The following is a 12,684-nucleotide window of genomic DNA, read 5'->3' on the forward strand; positions in this document are numbered from 1 at the left end:
GAGACATTTTTAAAGTCAGCTTTTATCCGTAGACTGGAACGCGAAATGGGTGTTTATAATAAGCCCAGTGAGGCGTCCTGATGAGTGTACCAGCCCAGCCCTGCAATCTTCAACCCCAGCATTCATGTTTCAGAGATGAGTGTCATTTGATGATGTGACTGTGAACTTCATCCAGGAGGAGTGGTGGCGCCTGGACTCTGCCCAGAGACGTCCGCTCCAGGATGCGGTGTTCTTGAGCTGTCTGTTCCTTCGGGAATTGCTTCAAATGATCCAGTCACACTGAACGTCATAATTGTGCTGTGATGACTCCTGTGTTCCTTTCTGCAATCCTGGTACTTCCGACACTGCATGTGTTACCATATTTAAAGTGTGTGGGCGTGGGTGTGTCTGTAAGAGTGCCAAAGGTTCATGTGTGGAATTCAGAAGGCAACTTACAGAAGCTGGCTCTCCTTCCGCCATTTGGGTCCTGGGAATCAAACTCAGGCTTGGCAGCCAATACCTTTACCTGCTGAGCCAGCCCCTCGTCCTTACTTCCTGAGTCAGAGTCTCACTGAACCTTAACTCTTACCACATTGATGATAAGCCTGAGGGCACTATTTGTGGATGGATGGATGGATGGATGGGAGGGTGGTTGGGAGAGAGAGGATTTCTAAAGATGGGCAGAAGATAATTTTCTCACCTGTTTTAGGAGATTTTCCATATTCGTTCATGGAAACTCAAAGGCAGAAATTCTAATACCACTAATGGTGGTGTGAGGTGGGAAGAGCATCACGTTAGTCTTGGCGCCGTTGTTCTGTTTAGTGAGGGCTGCCCGAAATACAAGCCCTGAGGGCCTGGAGAGTAACCGCCTTTAGAAGTTAGACACAGTGGTCCTGCCGCAGATGGCGGCTGATACTGCATGTTGTTTTGTTGACACTCGGTTGGGGTCCAGGAAGCAGTGTTGCCCTGGAACAAAGCAGGTTTAGTAAGGCTTTAGTGAGCGGGTAGAGGATGTGAGCGGGCTGTTGAGAGGCCATGGGTCTTTCCGCCTGAGTAAGAGATGTTGGAGAATCATAGAGAAGCCTTCCAGCATGGTTTCCAGCAGGTTACACTAGACCTTTCCAGTAGTGAATTAAAACCTTTGGGCACTTATGTGTTCTCTACAACATGAAGAGTTAGGCACACTCTAAGCGTAAGTCTGGAGATACATAACGTAAGCTCAAGAGCATAAACCAAGCCAGTGTAAGTGTAAAGTTCCTGTCACGCGAGGGCACGGTGGCAACCTTCTGGAATCACACCACTTAGGAGTGGAGGCAGGAGGCTCAGAAGCTGGAGTTTACCCTCAGCCACACAGCTAACTTAAAACTAACCTAGGATGCATGAGATGTAATCTACAAATACAAACAAATAAAATAATGAAAATGTAAGGGTCTGGGTTCTAGCTCAAGGACAGAGCGGTTCTTGCATGAGAATGGCTGTGGGTTCAAACCCCAATCCACAGGTGAAACTTAAAGAAGGAAAAACTGCAACAAGAACCATAGCACATGAATTTGATAGAGGGACATCGCTATGCATTTCTCCACAGCCGATGAAATACTCCACTCTGATTCCCTACTGCACCCGAGGTGCTGTTCCCAGAGTACCCCATGAAAGACTTGTCTTTTTCCTACCTTGCCTTCCCTACCTCATCCAAGAAGCCGAGTATCCTATATAAAAGTTGACCTGATTGCCTTGGCAAACCTAATCTTCCATGCAGAGGAGCAAGGTAATTTTGGCCGCTCCCTCGAGCAGTCTGTTTTTCCGTTTGTTATTTTCTAAAACAGCGAGCGTGGGTACAGTTGCCATACCTACTATGTCGATGGCATAGGTGCCTGGCACTTGCTGAGTGCTATAAAGATGAGTGTCTGACATACCATACAGGCTGCAGGATGCTCTACTCACTATTCCCATACTCAGCATCATTAGTACCTGACTCAGGTGTCTATTCAGCCAAAATCAACTCTCTGTGATTCCTTCTCCATCCTGTTATGGTGCCTATTCCTTCATTTCTTTCTCTTCCTAGAAGGGGAATCTGGGTTTGACACCCCAACGTAGGAAGTGTCTGAGGAAGTTTTAGTTGAAAGTGGTACAACATCTGAAGTCACAAAAGGTGGTTCACGGTGTTCTGTTTTACAAGAGTTCTGGCAAAGTCCTTAGTTCTTCCTCCTGGCCCCATGGTCCCAGAAATAAGACTCATACTCAAAATATATTTACAGAACCTTGGCCATATAGATAGGCTCTTCTCTGGCTAGATATAACTTAAAATATACCACTTATTCTAGTCTACATTCTACCATGTGGCTGGTTACCTGTGCTCAGGTATCATGGATACATCTTCCCAGTAAATCTCCCTCCTGGCTCTCTCCCAGAATCCTTTCTCTCTCCTAGATGTCCCACCTCTATTTCCTGCCTAAGCCATAGGCTTTTTAATTTGACAGGTGATGCGTCCATACAATATACAAAATACTCTCTCTACAAAGAGAGATCAGCAAAATCAGATCCCACCCTTGAGTCTTGATACATCCCTCAATAAGAAAATGCTGAACACGGGCCGTCTCTGTGAATATAGAGAGTCTGGGAAAACCATTGCTGTGACACACAGATGTATTTCTACATAAGAAGGACTTCCAAATGTTCATTTGTAAAAGGTTTTTACCCTAACCTAGAAGCAAATGGTCAGAATCAAAGCAGCATCAACCCAACAGCTTAATGGCACTGTTGCATTGATCTACTCTTCACAGGAGGCTCTTGGAATGCTAGGTGTAACATTGCTCACAAGGAGATATCATACAAATATAATCAGTTTGAAAAAGTTAGCCATGAACTACCACTTAAGCAACATGGAAGTCAGACTCAGGAGAAAACACTTGAGTGGTTTCACTAATGTGAAAAGATGTTCAGTGGCAGGCCAGCCTTTCCTCAGTACCAGATAACACATATTAAGGGAAACCCTTGGTCTGCCACAAATGTGAGATAGCCTTCCTCAAGAAATCTGAGTTGATATCTAATCAAGGAACTCACATAAGAGAGAAGCTTCATGCACGTCCAGCCTGTGGGAGGTTATTCACAAATCCTTTGGCAATAGAGCCCATCTGAAGATACGTAACTGAATTGATACTGGTGAGAGATCTTATGTGTGTTTTGAAGTTGGGAAGGCCTTCAACCAGAAGTCAGTCCTCAGCACACACCAGAGAATTCACACAGGGCGGAAGAAACCCTACACATGTAGTAACTGTGGGAAAGCCTTCTGTGCTAAGCTCCAACTCCAAGTCCTTGAAAGAATTCACACAGAAGAGAAGCCCTGTGTGTGCACAGAACATGGGAAGGCCTTTGGTGCCAGGTTAGGTTTCCAAACACATAGATGACTCACATTAGGGATAGCCCTTTCGTATGTCACAAATGTGGGAATTCCTTTCTCCAGCATCAGAGCTGACATCCTATCATCAAACTCATATTGGGGAGAAGCCTTGCAGCTGTCAGAACTGTGGAAAACCGTTCAGTAAAACATCCTGCCAGAGGGGGCATCGTCACGTTCACACAGGCGAGAGACTTTACATATGGTCTGTTGTGGGAAGACCTTCTGCCGGAAATTCTCAATCTACACCAGAAGATTCATACTGGAGAAAAACATACGTAACAAGTATGGGGAAGCCTTTCGTCAGAAGTCATGCGTTGGAGAATTCACACTGGTGAGAAGTCTTATAAATGCAGTGACTGTGGGAAAGCTTGGACTTCTGAGAGCCAACTCCAAGATCATCAGCAAGTTCACACAGGTGAGGGGCCATATGTGTGTCCTGAATGTGGGGAGGCTCTCAGTAGCAGGCCATCTTTGCCAAGATGTCACTTAACACACTAGGGAGAGAACGTTTGTCACAAACGAGGAAGGCTCCTCCTCTGCAAGTCAGCATCGCCATCTCATCAGCAAACACACCGGGGAAGAAGCCTTGTGATCGCCATTACTGTGGGGAGCTGCTCCATCATGCGTAACAAGTATGAGGAGAAGCATTACTGTCACAGCAGCTATGGCCTGTCATTTAGCAATGGATCCCAACTAAAGCGGTGTCATCAAATCCGTTCCATGAAGAGACTGCATTTTCAATTTGGAAAGATCTTCCATCAGAGATTTCCTATAGGAGAGATGCCTTGAAATACAGTGGCTGTGCATGGGCCACTGAATTCACACATGAGAGAAAGCTTTTGTGCTCACTGACTATGGAAGGCCTTTAACCAGAAGTCAAGAACCACGTGCCAGAGAATTTACATGGCAGATAACTCTTCACTGCTGTGACTGGGAGACCCTTAAGTGATAAATCCTGACTGGTTTTATATCTGTGAGAGAACTTATGTACCGATTTGTATCTTTTTTTTAGTAAGGCCTTCAACAACAGCTCATATTGCAATAGACAGCAAGCAGCTCATACCAGGGGCAGTACCTGGGCCCATTGACCCAGTCTTACTAAAATGCTGGGTAAGACATCGGGACATTTGGGATGGACCTCTTCACTGATGTCCGCTGGGTTGATCTTGGCTGAGGTTGGAGTAGGTACCCTCCTTTGGAATTCCTGAACAAGAAACCTGGACCAACAAACACAGCTCTTCTCTCAGCGTTGGCATGTCTTGTGTTTAAGAGGTGTGAAACAGAGAGATGAGTCTGGCTGGAGTAATAGTTTTGCTAAAGGAATTGCCCTCAGACTGTATCCCCAGGAATGATATTCCATTCTTAGGGCACAAGGTCCTTCCCAGTGCAGCTCTCTCACTTACGCCTAGCACTACAGAGCCCTGTCTAGTCCTTCACACGCAGGCTTTTCTGTTTACCTTTCCAGAGATACCACAGAAGGGAGGCAGGTCCAAAGCCACTCAAAGCCATGCTACCTCTGTGTGAAGGAAGTAGCTATCTCATTCAAATGTCTAGCTTGAAGTAGCTATCTCATGCAAATGTCTAGCTGTCTCATGCAAATAAATGTCTAGCATCTTCTGTAGCCCAGCCCCTCTCCAAGCCTGCCAGTAATACTAGACATGAGCTGTCCTGTTCCAGGGAACAACGCAACATTTCTTTTTTTTTTTTTCTTTTTACTTTTTTTCTTTTCTTTTATTGGATATTATTTTATTTACATTTCAAATGTTATCCCCTTTCCCCGTTTCCCCTCCAGCAGCCCCCTATCACATCTCCCATCCTCCTGCTTTGAGGTTGCTCCCCCACCCACCCACTCCCTCCCGCCTCCCCACCCTGGCATTTTCCTACACTGGGGCATTAAGCCTTCACAGGACCAAGGGCCTCTCCTCCCATTGATGCCCAACAAGGCCGTCCTCTGCTACATATGAGACTAGAGCCATAGGTCCATCCCTGTGTACTCTTTAGTTGGTGGTTTAGTCCCTGGGAGCTCAGGTGGAGTCTGGTTAGTTGATACTGTTGTTCTTCCCATGGGGTCACAAACCCCTTCAGCTCCTTCAGTCCTTTCTCTAACTCGTCCATTGGGGACCCCATTCTCAGTCCAATAGTTGGCTGCAAGCATCCACCTCTGTATTTGTCAGGTTCTCGCAGAGCCTCTCAGGAGACAGCTATATCAGGCTCCTGTCAGCATGCACTTCTTGGCATCCCCAATAGTGTATGGGTTTGGTGACTCTATATGGGATGGATCCCCAGGTAGGGCTGTCTCTGGATGGCCTTTTCTTCAGTCTCTGTTCCATACTTTGTCTCCATATTTCCTCCTGTGAGTATTTTGTTCCCCCTTCTAAGGACTAAAGCATTCACACTCTTGCCTTCCTTCTTGAGCTTCATGTAGTCTGTGAATTGTATCTTGGGTATTCTGAGTTTTGGGGCTAATATCCACTTAATCAGTGAGTGCATACCATGTGCATTCTTTTCTGTATCCATTCCTCTGTTGACGGACATCTGGGTTCTTTCCAGCTTCTGGCTATTATAAATAAGGCTGCTATGAACATAAAGCAGCATGTGTCCTTGTTACATGCTGTCTCATGCAAATAAATGTCTACATGGGAAGCATCTTTTGGGTATATGCCCAGGAGTGCTATAGCTGGGTCTTCTAGTACTATGTCCAATTTTCTGAGGAAGTGTCAGTCTGATTTCCAGAGTGATTGTACTAGCTTACAGTCCCACCAACAATGGAGGAGTGTTCCTTTTTCTCTACATCCTTACGGGCACCTGCTGTCACCTGAGTTTCTGATCTTAGCCATTCTGACTGGTGTGAGGTGGAATCTCAAGGTTGTTTTGATTTGCATTTCCCTGATGACAAAGGATCAACTCTATATTTCCAAGCCTCTGTTGTAGTCTGTAGAGTGGGGCTTATGTTTGGATCAGACTTGACTTGTAGTACTAGAGCAGCATTTATAGACAAGGGTGTGTCAAGCTTAGCATTTGATTCTAAGACTAGATGTTGTTCTCACAGCTAAAGAATCCAGCATGGAAATCCCACACCACTTAAATGTGTTCTGCATGTTCTTTCCCCACCACTGAGTACTAGGGAACCTAAGTGGTTTCCATTCTCAGTAGTCTCCTGCATAATCTATCCTCAATGTGTCTCTCTGTACAGCCTTCAATCTCACTAATTTGATGAGAGCAGGCCTCAACTTATCTGTTGTGTCCCTTAGCATAGGATCTGGAGACCCAACACTGGGTTCCTGACCCTTACCTCCTCCATGTTCTAGGGACTGTATGCTCACACAAGGAAGAAAAGACAGGACCTGGGAAGCAGGACCTAGCCATCTGCCCCGACCCTTTCCTGTGACAGCTACTGGAAACATTTATGATATGGGCGAGCCGTGTCTCTCAGATAGCTTCAAGCCCTCAGGCATGTCCTGGCATTTTCCCCAGCCAGCCAGGCCTCAGACAGTGACCACAGGTCCCTAACTGTGGCCTAGAAATGAAAGAGACATATTTATCTAGATGATTTCCTTCAGTTCTACTGACTCCATGGAATGTTTCTTGAAAGGTGAGATTGGTTGTAATCTTGGAGTTGTGGGGACAGTTGACAATAGGTAGACAATAGGTGTCCCCAGTTAATAGACCGGGACATAAAATATATAAGGCACAGCCAGGCTCCAGGGTTCCTGGAATGTGGATGTGGAATATACATGAGGAAGACATGCAGAATCAAAAGTGGAACCAGGTACAGTAAATTCCTGCTGTTTTATCCTTAGCCAATCTCAAGACATGGTCCAATACTACTCTTACAGTGCAGATCCTGTAACCTCCCAGAGCTTGGGACATACCTGCTACATGCACATGGGGACTGCTACAGTAATTTCATTTGAAATGTCTTTTTTCTTCCTGAAAGACCATTATCTCTTTTGAAACTCAGATATCCATAGAGTAAAGGTGGAATTTGTGCTGGGTCAGTGTGATTGTGGCCACTGAAGTCATATCAATATTAATCCTTGTATGAATCATTTGCCAGAGACACAGTTTAAGGTAGAGACATATTAGGGTGACCACTGGGACTCAAGGGTACTGAATGGTTGCTATTTCTGATATTTTGATGGGGCATCATAAATTCCATGTCAAGACCCATGTGAGGAGATAAGACTCAGCTTGACTCAGACCTTATAACCCCTGTTTCCAAGCCTACACACCTGCCTGGAGCAGTGCCATCAGCATTGTGGTGGGAAGTGTGTGAGTGCTGGGCTTCTATGAGAGATCACCAAAGGGAACAGACACTATGGGGCTGGAGATGCTATGAGATGGCCAGAGTCCTTGTTCACAGAAAGCAAACCTCAGGCCCAGAGGTGGCAACATCATCTGCAGAGAACAGAAAGACACCTCAAGCCAGAGGCCAATGAGATGTTAGAGACCCTCTTGGGGAAGGAGAAGAGAACATGCCCTGCTTCCACCTCATACTTCTCAGAATAATGGGATCTGAAACAGACATTCTTCCTGATATACAAGCTGTTGATAGTTTTTAAAGAAGTTCAGCCTGCCTTGAGTGTCCCTTCAGGAGTCTCTGAGGTTTCCCCAGGCTTGGGAATTTGGACACCATGTTCTGGGAATGTTATTGCTAGGATGAAGGATTGTTGATTTCTCTGATGATGGATCAGAAAGTAGCTCTTTCCTACTAGGCATCTCAAACTCTACTTCTCTACTGGTTATAATTTCCTCTCTTGTGGACATCTGATAATATGTGGGGACATTTAATTTATTAAGCCTTGTGGGGGATTTGAGCTCCTTTCATTTATTGGATAGAGGTCAGGGATACTGCATAACATTCTAAACACCCATGGCATCATCACAGTCAAGACTTATTAAGCTTCAACTTGTATCAACAGTCAGAAGCTTGGAAGGTGCTGCAGTAGACCCCAAATGTTATCATATCTGCAAGGATGAAAGTTCATTGGCTATTTAGAAGCATAAAAGAATAGTGATCTTGGGTAAAATGTTGAAGGCAGATGTTCACTAAACCAGCACTTACTCTGAGCTGGGGCTGATGGCAAATGCAGCAAACTCCATTCATGTTTTTGAGGTTCTGTCCATGTTAGGAGAGCCAGACAAATGCCAGAGAATGGATGGGCTAGAAGGGCTATATTGTGTAGTGATTTGCTCTATACTCAGCTTGACTCAACATTTCATCCTGGAGCAAAGCTCCTTAAGACTTGGGAAATTTTAAAGGGAGTCTCATCAAGACTTGGAAGTAAACAACTCGTAAGTCTCAGGAAATACCTGAAACTGACCAGATGCATGATGCACCTTCCTTCCCAAGCTTATATAAGTGGTAAGCACTGCTGAGGAGACAGAATAACCAAGCTGCTTGGGAGAGACATTGTCCAATCTGTTGAGTTATGTATATGTCATACAGTAAGTGACAGAGGTCCAGCTTTTGTGAACCAATACCCATGCTGGAATTGGCTTACAGTCATATAGTTGTCTTTGGCCAATACCCCTAATAAACTCATTGGTTCACCATCTTGGACTTTGGTGTATCGTTACTTTGCCCTGCTATCAGTTTCCTATTGGACAAATAGGCATTTGTTTATGTTGCCCCAGGAAAATTGTCATACATTAGGCCTGTAGTAATGTCTTGTCAGTTTCCTTTAAGCATACTGAGCAGACTATACACAGTTTCTCCTCTCAAAGGCAAGATGGAAAAGTTCTGGGTATGTGGTTCTGATGTGGATGGCAGTTCTCTTCCTTCAGGTTCAGGTCAGTAAGGAGGCGGCCAACTGCAGATGAAGGGTAATAGGAGGAGATATTTTCTCAGTCCTACTACATTCTCCTATCTTCTGTGGTACTGCTCATTTGAGAATGTCCTTAATTGGCTTAGAGATCTTCTCTCTTTTTCCATCCTCTATCTCTCACCTGTTCTTGTTATAGACTCCACCTATGATGGGGGACATAACTGCACCCATCAATGACCACTACAGTCTTAATTTGTTTTTTTTTTTTTTTTTTTTGCTTGTTTTTTGAGGCAGGACCTTTCTGTGTGTCCCTGGCTGTCCTGGAACTCACTATGTAGACCAGGCTGGCCTCTAACTCACAGAGATCCAACTGCCTCTGCCTCCTAAATGCTGGGATTAAAAGCATGGTGTAGCTGTCTTTGGCTACTTTGTGGGTTCTTTCTTCCACCCTCGGCACTCTTTTTCTACACTCTCAACCCTCTAACATTAGATAAGAGACAAAATAGGAAAATAGGATAGAGAGGAACAGAAAGAGATCCCTGAATAAAGTCAGGGTTTAAAAGGGGGATGTTGGGGCTGGGGATTTAGCTCAGTGGTAGAGCGCTTACCTAGGAAGCACAAGGCCCTGGGTTCGGTCCCCAGCTCCGAAAAAAAGAACCAAAAAAAAAGGGGGGGGGGATGTTATCATTAGACTACTTCCTGCTGCTTAAGGGTGTCAAGTTCTTTGGGCCAAATTTGATCTTCACTCTCAGGATATCTATTTATAATTTCTTCTCCTCTTCCTCTTCCTTCTCCTCCTCCTCTTTCCTCTTCGTCCTCTTCCTTCCCTTCCTCCACTTCTTCTTTTTCTTTTTTGTGCATGATTACTTAACAAACTGAGACCAACAACAATGACTGCCACCACCAACCAACCAACAACCTAACAATGGCCTCCCAATTCTCAGGGCCCTAGCATTTGTATATACCCAAAAAAGTCCCCAGAATTCTGAATGTCACACAGTTGCAGCAACTATCTGCAGCTGGAGAAATCACACCTCTGCTAGAGCACAAGGCATAGTCAACCGTTGTGGACAGTCTGAAGTATCCCCATATAAAAGTAACTTTTATTCTTCTGAAGTAATTGTCATCTCCAAGGCTTACTGCCATGGTCTGCTAATCTAGTTCTAGTCCTTGAAGCTTCTAGCCTTTGGACAATCTATCAAGGCCCTGAATGCTTTCAACCTCTGAGGCTTACTGCTGAATAAGCTCACTCTTCCTTGTTTTTTCTGAACACTGTTGGCTGATTGAAACTCCTCTCCAAGCTGGCTGATTCAACCTGACATCTCTCAGTATCTGACTGAATTGCCCTGCTTGGCCACATAACTAACCTTGTCAATATGTTCTAATCTTCTGGTTCTTTCTCATTCTGTTTCACTGTTACCTAGCTTGCTCTTTCTCTGCAACCTCTCTATAACTGTTCTGGTAAAACTGCCTCCTTTCTCCCTTCTGCCCAAGCTCTCTTAAGTAGCCTCTCCTTCCTGTTTCTTCTTGTAAGAGTTGGACATATCCTATCTCTGACTCATTCTGTCAGATCTTTCTCTAATTCATCACTTTCTCTACCACTCAAGTAGACATCACTTTCAAACATGGGTGCTTCCTTCTACAAACTAACTTAACCTTCATTGTTTGGGATTAAAAGTGTGTACTAAGGGTGAGTCTGTTCCAGGCAGAGGAATTAAAGGTATGTGCTAAGGGTTGAACCACACCACGACTAGAAATAGGTGTTTTCAGTAATAACGGGATCTTGGAGTTCACAGTATGATCAAATATCCTGGAACAGCCCCTTATCCCACACCTGGGATTAAAACAAAAACATATTTCTGATTTTTAAAGAAACCAGACAAATTCCAGAATTCTCATTATAGTATGTGTCACCACACTAGGCTTTTTTTAAATGACCTGAATATTTGAGTGTCCCTAAAACATGTTGGATTCCTGACTTCCAGGGTGATGTTACTAAGAGGCAAGAACCTCCAGAAGGTAGAATCCTAGTGAGTGGAATTAGTGCTCTTACAGAAGATTCCATTGAGAAGGTGCTATCGTGTGAGCCAAGAGGAGGAGTCTTCAGGCTCTGCACACCACAGGGGCAGTGTGCTGGCTACACTCGCTCACTCACCACAGTGTGAGAACATCCGCCCTCGGGTTTGATGATGCTGGGTAAGAAGAAGTTGACTCCGCTAGTTTGGACACCTGAGGGCAACAGTTAACTCTGTGTGCCAGTGGGACTGTGTTCGGATGCCCAGGTAGCTGATGAAATATGTCTGGATGTGACCATGAGAGTCTTTTCAGATGTCAGTGTTTGAATGGAAGACATTCGCCCTGGGAAGGATTATGGTGTTTTTGCTGTTTTTATAGGAAACTATAGAGATAGTCAGGCATAGTGACACAGCCATGATTCCAGCACTCAGGAGCTAGAAATGAGGGTCCACAAGCCCGAGGGTAGCCTAGGCTACAGTATACAATCCTGTCTCCACAGGCTTTGCATGTGGCTCAGCAGTAGAGCACTTGTCTAGAGGGCATCAGAAAAACAAAAACAAGTACAAGTACAAGTAAGAATTTGCTGTTTTTTTCCCCTTTCCTCAGTAGTAAGGATCTCATACAGATGGACATCCACAGATAAGTTCACATCCATAAGTTTTCCCTCCAGTTAAGGGTGCCTCTGTGAGATACAGGCAGAAGTGTTGCGAGCCATTCTCAGAAAGTGTCCTTCACTCAAGGGATTCTTCCTGAGACTTCCCGCTTCCTGCTCTCTGATGCACAGACACATTGGCAAAGCATCAGCTGCCATCTTGATTCGAGAGGTAGGAGACAGGAGCATCTCAGAGTAACAGGGTAGAGGAGCCTGGGAAACTGGCAAAATCACCTAGGACTCAACCCCACCATATACAGAGAGAGAACACTGTCTGCCATCCCCCCCATAAGATTTCACTCTCCAGCCGTGGTGCATTATTTTTTTAATGGGTGATTTTTAAGATTTATTTTTATTGTCAATAATGTGTGTGTGTGTGTGGGGGGTTGTTGACAGTGGATAATATACATGTGTGCCTCTATGTAGTCCAGAAGAGGGCATTAGACCCCCACGTGCTGGAGTACAAAAGTAGCCTGACATAAGTTCTGGAAACCAAAACCTCTAGGGTCCATTGCAAGAGCAATACTGTCTCTTAACTCCAGCACGCGTGCGCGCGCGTGCACACACACACACACACACACACACACATACACACACACACAAATGCTTTTTATGGTTGGGAATATAGCTCAGTGGTAGAGCATTTGCCTAGCATGCAAAGTCCTATGTTCAATCCCCAGTACTGGAGCAAAAAATAAACCACCAACAGACACATAATGCTTTTGTCTTCGTAACTGCTTTTCTGTATCTCTCAGTTTATAAAAACTACCAAGAAGAGCTGGCGTTGCGTCATAATCATAAAAATACTAATAGGTATAGAAGTAAGATAAGCAAATGCTGGAGGACAACATAGAGCCATAAAGATAAGAAAT

At 44.8% G+C, this 12,684-nt stretch overlaps 1 protein-coding gene across 1 annotated transcript in view; it reads left to right on the forward strand.

The window, feature by feature from the left end:
* Nucleotides 1-12,527, forward strand: part of Zfp819 (zinc finger protein 819) — a 32,543-nt gene extending 20,016 nt beyond the window's left edge. The window contains exon 6 of the transcript XR_015623683.1: nt 11,130-12,527. The gene's annotated coding sequence lies outside the window, so the exon portion shown is untranslated. The remainder of the gene's footprint in view (nt 1-11,129) is intronic.
* The last annotated feature ends 157 nt before the right edge of the window (nt 12,528-12,684 follow it).

Source organism: Rattus norvegicus, chromosome 1 (genome assembly GCF_021556685.1).
Source record: "Rattus norvegicus strain SHRSP/BbbUtx chromosome 1, alternate assembly SHRSP_T2T, whole genome shotgun sequence".
Lineage (NCBI taxonomy): Eukaryota > Metazoa > Chordata > Mammalia > Rodentia > Muridae > Rattus > Rattus norvegicus.